Here is a 9,587-nt window from a genome sequence, read left to right as displayed (position 1 = left end):
TAAGATAATAAGCATATTTAGTAATATATGAAAACATAGTAATTGATGATGAATAATATAATGATATATAAAACACTAGTTTAATGGTTTTGGATAAAATACATAGATTTTAAAAATATAAAAGAAATAATTAATAAAATATTTACTATCAATTCAATATGAAAATAATAATATAAATAATAATATACATGAAAAATATATAATAGATAATAACAATATGAATAATTATAAAATATATAATACGTATATTCATATTAAAATATAATAATATATGTATAAATTTTAGAATAAATAGGTTATAAATAGATTAAAAGGGATAAAAGGGACTAAATTGAACGTAAATAAAAGTCAGTGGCTAATTTAATAAGAACATAACTGAGATCAGACCTAATTGAAACGGCCATTAAAACCTTAGGGACTCATCGAGAAATTTTCCCTTGTCCCTAAACGGCATCGTTTTAATCTAGGACTTAAAACAGTTATTGTAAGGACTAAATTAAAACGGAAACAAAATATTAGGGCTCGATCATAAATAAAATAAAATAAAATTGTAAACATAAAAAAAGTGGAAGGACTAATAGGGTAATTAACCCAATCCTCAAAAACATGCGGATCCTCCCCGGGTAATCGGGTCAACGCGCGGATCCTAGGGCCTTAAAACGTCGTCGTTTTAAGCTTATCAGACTAAGCTAAAACGGCGTCGTTCTGTTAAGGCTATATAAGCCAAACTTTAACCTAAAAAAAAATCATTTAGCCCCTGGTTCAGAAAAAAAAAAGAGAGAAATCCTCTGAAAAGTCCCCCAGCCCTCTGAGCTCCAGCCCTAGGCCGGTCTGCTCTGTTCATCGAACCTCCGCGCTCAGCTCCACGCGCGGTCATCAACTCCGCCGCACACGACGATCTGGACCTGAAAAGCTTCGTTTTTCAGGGCCAATCTCAAGGTATTTTCTTCTTCTGTCTATTAATATATTGTATACGGATTGCTTGCGACAAAAAATAAAATGAAAGCAGAAAGAGAATAATAAGTCACCTTCGTCTTTGTGAAATCTTTCTGGTATATTACTAAAAATCTTTGGTGTACAATAGCTTTGTGGTGTATTTCTAGTATTATTCTCTCTGTATGTCCGTAAAAAAAAAGCCCCTTCTTTACATGTTCGAAGAAGGTTTTATAGCCTAAAAACTGCTCTGTTTTGGAAAGAAATCTTAAATTTCTTTCCATATCTGTTTAGGTCTATCTGCTGATTTTTGTTCTGATTTCTTTCCATTTCTTGCATGTGACCACGAGAATCTCGATGATTCAAGGGCTGCTGGCGTTGATGGAGGCATGAAGTCCGGTGGTGAGGATTCGTGGAGACAGTGGGGTGCTGATTGGACTTTGACAGACCCTGAGAAAGTGCCTTGAATGGTGGCCTCAATTCGGGTGCTGGACAGACGCTTCCCGAACTTTCCAGAAGTGGTGACGGCTCGAGGAGAAAGAAGGCAGAAACCCTAGGGTTTCCTGCCTTGGTGTAATGGTTTGGGCTAGTTGGGCCACTTTAGTTTTGTGATCGGGCTAGGGGTTTTAAGGGCTGATAGGGATATTGGGTTTGGTGTATGTGTTGAGCTTCGGTTGTATTTAGGTTACACGGGTTAGTCCATTATGCTTAGACATTGGGCACCAACTGTTTGGGCTTTGTAACCTGGACTTTTAATGGACTGTTTAATAAATAAATATTTATTTATTTATCTATTTTCTTTTGCTTTATTTAAGCCCGGTCAAATTTGGGCTATTACAGCTGCCCCTCTTTGCTCATTGTTGTGTAACGGGAATCGAGCAAAGACTCATAAAAAGACCAAATTTGACCGGTCTTATCAAATCATGGTTGTCAATCTACTTAATGTAAACTCAAGATTGTCATGTTGATATCTTCGATCTGCTCTCCGCCAAACACAGAGAAGCCAAATCTGCTTCTTTGATTTGTTCTCTGACAATACAGAGATGCCAAATCATCTTACATTTGCTTCAGCGTAAGCATGCAAAAACCAAATCAGCTATGTCTTCGATTTTCTCCTTGTAAGCACAAGGATGCCAAACCATCTTGGATCTGCTTCAGTATAAACATATGAAGGTTGGATCTGCTATGTGTCTGCCCTCCGTCGAATATGGAGACGCCAAACTTCAAATTGTTCTCTGACAATACAAAGATGCCAAATCATCTTAGACTTGCTTCAACGTAAGCACGTGAAAGCCAAATCAGCTATGTTTTCGATTTGCTCCTTGTAAGCACAAGGATGCCAAACCATCTTAGATCTACTTCAGCAGAAACATCTGAAGGTTGGATCTGCTATGCTGTGGCCTATTACCCTATTGCTTAGGGGATTAAGGCGCGTCATCTTTGATAACCTATAGAATGATTATGCCTGATAATTAGGATGTTATGATCGAAGTGAGTCGAATGTTCCTAATGCTATGATGCAAAACATTGTGAACATGACCCCTCTCCTAGATGTCATCACTCATTCCTTCATTTGTCTTTTCTTTTCTCAAAGTATTTTCCTTGCTTAGCCTATAGGCCTGTACCCTTCCTCCAATGCTACAATCCACTGAGGATGTCTGTAAGATAATCTTTCCTTGGAATTGAATTGTTGGTTTTGTCCATTTTCCTTTTAAACTGGAAAAAAGAAATTCCTCGAGTTCCTTCATTCCTTACTTACGTGAATTTCTTGAACAATTGTCATGTTTTAGTTTCTTATATTATCTAGAAATTCCAGAGTAATGCGTAAAACTTCGTTTGTGAACATATTTAGTTCATCTATCATTATTTCAATGCAACATACTTAAAGAATTATGGAAGATGAATAAGAATAATTGGATTTGAATGAATTATCGAAATGATACAAAGGAAATTAATCTGAGAGCCTATCATTAAGAAGAAATAGAATCTAAAGATAGCAAACAGGATAAAAGTTAGATGCCCAAGATATCGTCGCTTGAGTGTCTATACACCAGCTCCATGAAATCTTTCTTGAGTTCAACATGTGTTTAAAAGATTCAAAGTACTTTGTTAATGCCCCAATATGCAACGTGCTTCGCTCTTTATTGGATCAAATATAGCAAGATCACTGTGTACTTTTCAAAATTTGAGCTGCCCTTTCGGGTTTTCAACTCAAAACCCCTTTGGTCACAAGGTGCCCTTTGTGGGTTTTCACCTTGGCCTCTCTATTTTTTTTTTTGAAATCTCAAGGCGCCCGTTGCGGGTTTTCACCTTGGATTCTCTTTTCCTTTAGACAAAGTATTTTTTAACTGAGTCTGAATTCACTGGATTGGGTAAACTCTTCCCATCCATTTCCGTTAAGATCAATACACCGCTAGAAAAAGCTTTTTTTCACGACGTACGGCCTTCCCAATTCGGCATCCATTTCCCCCTAAAGTCTTTTTGAATAGGACGGATCTTTTTTAGTACAAGGTCTCCCTCGTGGAATTCTCTTGGTCGAACTTTCTTATCATAAGCTCGCATCATTCGCTTTTGATACTTCTGACCATGTCGAATGGCTTTTCCTCAATCAAGTTCAATTGATCATATCGCGATTGAACCCATTCAGCTTCATCTAACCTTATCTCCGTCAAAATTTAAAGAGAAGGTATTTCTACTTCAATAGGTAGCACTGCTTCCATCCCATAAACTATCGAGAATGGGGTTGCCCCAATAGAGGTTTTGACCGATGTTCGATAGGCCAGGAGTGCAAACGGAAATTTCTCATGCCAATCTCTATAAGTCTCAGTCATCTTCCCCACTATTTTCTTAATGTTCTTGTTGGCGGCCTCCACTGCGCCATTCATTTTTGGACGATAGGGAGAAGAATTATAGTGCTTGATCTTGAACTGGTCGCAAACCTCTGCTATCGTTTTGTTGTTCAAGTTCAATGCATTGTCAGATATGATCCTCTCAGGCATTCCATAGCGACAAATAATCTCCTTCTTCAAGAATCGACTCACTGCTGACTTAGTAACATTCGCATAAGAAACGGCCTCTACCCATTTTGTAAAGTAGTCAATTACCATGAAGATAAATCGATGTCCATTCGAAGCTTTCGGTGATATTGGTCCAATAACATCCATGCCCCACATGGAGAAGGGCCATGGAGAAGTCATAACGTACAAAGGTGAATGTGGTACATGTATCTTGTCTCCATAAATCTGACACTTATGGCATTTCCTGGTATAGTTGATACAGTCCCCTTCCATAGTAGCCCAATAATAGCCAAACCTCATGATTTGCCTTACCATCGTGAACCCATTTGCATGCATCCCACATACACCTTCATGAACTTCTTCTAAAATTATCTTAGCTTCCACAGCATCGACACATCTCAAAAGTACTTGGTCTTTCTTTCTCTTGTACAGGATATCCCCGTCCAAGACATAGTCGCAAGCCAACCTTCTCAAAGTTTGTTTGTCATTTTCATTGGCCTGTTCAGGGTATTTACGATCCCTCACATATCGTAATATATCCTGATACCAAAGGTTATCATCCTTTTCTTCCTTCTCAATGTTGCAACAATGAGTTGGAGCCTCATAGACACTCATTCGAATTGGTCCCATCTCTTCCTCTTTATTCGCCTTAATCATTGAGGCCAAGGTAGCTAAAGCATCTGCCATCTGATTCTCGTCTCGTGGGAGATAATTGAAGGTGATATCATCGAACTCCTCAAGTAACCCCAAAACTACCTTTCGATAATTAATCAATTTAGGGTCCCTTGTCTCCCATTCACCTCTAAGCTGATAAATTACCAACGCAGAATCTCCATATACTTCTAGGGTTTTTATACCTCGCTCTATAGCTGCTTGAAGTCCCATGATGCATGCTTCATACTCAGCCATATTGTTCGTGCAATCAAAATCCAACTTGCATGTGAACGGGTAATGATCGCCATTCGGGGATACCAAAACTACCCCAATTCCATTTCCGACTGCATTAGAAGCCCCATAAAAATTTAGCTTCTAAGGAGAATCTTTGGTCGTTGCTATACACATTAACTCCTCATTTGGAAAATCAAAATTCAATGGCTCATAATCCTCTAGAGCCTTACTGGCCAATAAGTCTGCTACCGCACTTCCTTTTATAGCCTTCTAACTTATATAGACTATATCAAACTCTGAAAGCAAAATTTGCCATCTCGCCATTCTCCCATTTAGAGCCGTTGATTTCATCATGTATTTTAATGGATCAAGCTTTGAGATAAGCCAAGTGGTATGGTATAGCATATACTGTCTTAATCTCTGAGTTGTCCAAATTAGTGCACAACACAGCTTTTCAATCGGTGGATATCTTATCTCACAGTCAGTGAATTTCTTACTGAGATAATAAATTGCCTTCTCCTTTTTCCCTGATTCGTCATGCTGACCAAGCACACATCCCATAGAATTACTGAACACTGACAAGTACAATATTAACGGTTTATCTGGGCTAGGTGGAGATAATAAAGGAGCATTCAACAAGTACTTCTTGACCTTTTCAAAAGCATTCTGGCATTCCTCATCCCAAGTACCTTGATTGTGTTTTCTGAGGAGGCGAAAGATAGGATCACATTTCTCAATTAGTTGTGAAATGAACCGAGTGATGTAATTCAACCTTCCTAGGAATCCTCGAACTTCTTTTTGAGTTTGTGGAGGAGGCAATTCTCGTATTGCTCTGACTTTATCTGAATCAACTTTTATTCCATTTTCACTGACTATGAACCCAATAGCTTTCCCGATCTAGTTCCGAAGGTGCACTTTGTCGGATTGAACTTTAATTGAAACTTCCTCAACCTCAAGAATAGTCTTCTTAAAACTTCAGTATGCTCCTTCTCTATTCGGGACTTAGCAATCATGTCATCAACATATACTTCAATGTCCCTATGCATCATGTCGTGGAACAAGTTCACCATGGCCCACTGGTAGGTTGCCCCTGCGTTCTTTAGTCCAAATGGCATTACTTTATAGCAAAAAGTACCCCACAAGGTTATGAATGTGGTTTTATCCATGTCCTCTGGATGCATCTTTATCTGATTGCACCCCGAGAAACCATCCATAAAAGAAAACAACAAATGTCCCGCCATGTTGTCTACCAAAGTGTTGATGTGCGGCAAAAGAAAGTTGTCTTTTGGGCTAGCTTTATTCAGATTTCTGTAATCAACGCACATCCGTTCCTTCCCATCCTTCTTAGGGACCGCCACAATATTAGCTACCCATTCGGAGTACTTGACCTCTTGTAAAAATCCTGCATCGAACTACTTCTTAACCTCATCTTTTATTTTTAGAACAATGTCTGGCCACATTCTCTGCAACTTCTGTTGGACTAGTTTGTAATCCTGTCTTATCGGAATACGATGTATTACAATGTCGGTATTCAATCTGGGCATATCCTGATATGACCATGCGAAGATATCCTTGAACTCTCGAAGCAACTCAACCAGACCATGCCTTGTGTCCTCGATAATCAGTGTTCCAATTTTCAACTCCTTCCCTTCCTCTAGGGCTATATTCTCTATTGCCTCTTTCTCACGTGGCATGATTTGTTTCTCCTCCTGCTTTACCATTCTTAACGGATCAAGAGATACGTCACAATCTTGAACATCTTCAAAATCCTGAGGTTCCTCTAAACACATGTCTTGCTCGCAAGAGAAATCAGGAGCTGCAGTATCAGTGCTCATATCATTGATATCCAGGGACCTATGGGGGTATGAAAGAATATACAAAGAATGAATGAATCTAAGAATGATTATTCATGTGCTATGAATAAAAGAATAAGAATTGCCAAATTTTAAAGGAATATTGGTTGATAAAAATGATACAATACTCGTTTAAATTGATAAAAGTTATGTTTTATTTAAATAATAATAGATGAATATAAGCCTATTTTCACAAACGTAATCTTACTACTCCTAGGCCCTAGAGTAACTGACATGTTTCGAGAATTACTCTGAAAAATTCCTAAAGATTACAGGAAGGTCCTCCGCAGTCCAATTGTTCAGAAAGCTCTCTAGTTCATAAGGGCGAATGCCCTCGAGGCTTCCTTTCTCCAATCCTTCATCGTGTAAGGGCGAATGCCCTCGAGGCTTCCTTTCTCCAATCCTTCATCGTGTACAACATTAATTTTATGACTTTCTTCTACCAGTAATCCTCCTGACTTAAAGGATTTGGATATAGGTGGGAATGTCATCGGTTCCCACTCCACTTCTCCTCCGTTCAAACGCGCCTTTCTTCTCGCTTGGCGCCTCTCAATTTCTTGCCTCTTGTGTTTATGGTCTGGCTTGAAGCCCAAACCAAAGCGATCCTTCTTCTCAATCAGTTTTGGGATTTGAATCCCTCCTTACAACCGTCTTCCTAATCCTTTTCCTGGTAATGCTCCCTTCTCCATCATCATTTGCAGGGCCATCCTTATGGCTCTAGACATTTTGGGTACCGACACCTCACTTTCTTCCAAAATGAAGGTTGTATTGATGATTTCTAAAGAGCGAAAAGAACACTCAATAGCCTCTTCATTTGCCTCGACATAAGGGGTCTTGCTAGTGACTGCTGCTATAATGTCTTCCTCTGTATTGATGGTTATTAACCGTCCATCTGTCACTAACTTTAATTTTTGATACAATAAGGAGGGCACCGCTCCTGCCGAGTGTATCCATGGTCTCCCCAATAAACAATTATAGGAGGGCTTGATATCCATTACCAAGAAATCAACTTTATATCTATTTGGCCCAATTTCCAAAGGGATGTCGATTCGTCCCATCACTTTCCTTTCAGTTCCATCAAAAGCTCTTACCACGTTGTGACATGTTTTCATATGCGAACTGTCAATGGGTAATTTGTTCAATGTGGATAATGGAAGGACGTTCAAAGTAGACCCATTATCAACGAGAACACTTGGCAGCGTGTATCCTTTGCATCGAGTAGTGATGTGCAAGGCTTTGGTTGACCCTATGCCCCCAGGTGGAATTTCATCATCATTGAAGTAGATGAAATTGTCAGCACTGATGTTATTTACCAACCGGTCTATCTTGTTAATGGATATGTCGTGGGTGACATATGTTTCGTTAAGCACCTTCAATAATGCATCCTGATATACCTCAGAACTCAGAAGTAGGGCTAATACTGATATACGAGCTGGCTGCTTACGCAACTGCTCGACCACACTATACTCGCTATGCTTAAGGAACTTTAGGAACTCCTTAGCCTCTTCCTCATTCACCGACTCATTGATGAGTACTTCGATCTCTTTCTCCTTCTCAACCTCGACACCTTTTGTCTTTGTGGGTTCTACTCTGACGCCTCTTGTATCATAACGTTTCCCACTCCGCGTATGGGAACCTTCATTTTGCACGCCCCTAGACGCACTGGCTATACTCTCCCCTTCAGGTACTGTTACACTGTAATCATAACTCCATGGCACCCTTTTGCCATCCTTGTAAGGGAAAGGATTGGGTTTATGGATGACAACCCTGGGCCCGGTTTGCGCCCCCACTTCATTATTCCTCGGTAAGGAAATAAAAATTCTTGGCCGGCTGGTTCCTTGTCGTTCATTTTCCAGCACACATATTTGTCTTTTGTAAGAACTACCCTCAAAAATCTGTAGCTCTTTGTTAAACATAAGGCATTGCACCATGGCCTTGAACTCCTCACAATTTTGGATCATATGACCCACATCTCCATGGAATTCACAATAATTCTCTATTCCTCTTCTACCTTTTCCAGAGGTCAATATACCTCTCTTCACCATCTCCTCCCATATTACTTTCATGAGTGTCTTCACCTCAGCAATATCTTCATTGATTCTTCCTTCCTTTTTTTCATCGATGGGATTCACTCCTTTATTGCTATAACCTGGTAACGGATTTTCAATATTAGGGGTACTGTCGAATTTCACAACCCCCACTTGATAAGCCTCTCTACGACCTTCTTGAATCCGGTGTAGTTTTCAATCAAATGCCCCGGTATTCCCGCATGATATTCGCATTTAGCATTCGCATCATACCATTTGGGGTATGGTGGCTGTAGTGGTTTTAAGTGAAATGAAGCAATTGCATGTGCATCGTATAAGTTTTGATAAAGCTCACGATACGTCACAGGGATAGACGTAAATTGTATCCTTTCCGAAATCTGTCTTGTGCCCGATTCCTGTCTTCGAGTACTTTGTTGCTCGACCTCAGCTGTTTTGGGTTGAACAACTGTGATTGTCCTCGAGTTAAGGCTATTCATGTTGTTCACCTCATTGTCCTTTCTACTTGGGGCCGATCTTTTAGCAGTTCCCCTTGTGGCGTTCTCAATCATCTCTCCTGCCATAACTATATCCGCGAAACTTTTCGTGGTGCTTCCAATCATGTGAGTGATGAACGGCGCCTTTAAAGTGTTGATAAATAACATAGTGGTCTCCATTTCTAACAATGGTGGTTGTACTTGCATTGCCACCTCCCTCCATCGTTGTACGTATTTCCTAAAACTTTCATTAGGCTTTTTCTCTATGCTTTGAAGCGCGATCCTGTCTGGCGTCATATCAGTCACATGATTGTACTGTTGCATGAAGGCTTGTGCAAGATCTCTCCATGAACCTATTCTTGCACGGCTCAACTA

This window comes from Gossypium arboreum, chromosome 13 (genome assembly GCF_025698485.1).
Source record: "Gossypium arboreum isolate Shixiya-1 chromosome 13, ASM2569848v2, whole genome shotgun sequence".
Lineage (NCBI taxonomy): Eukaryota > Viridiplantae > Streptophyta > Magnoliopsida > Malvales > Malvaceae > Gossypium > Gossypium arboreum.
This window is presented reverse-complemented; position numbering follows the sequence as displayed.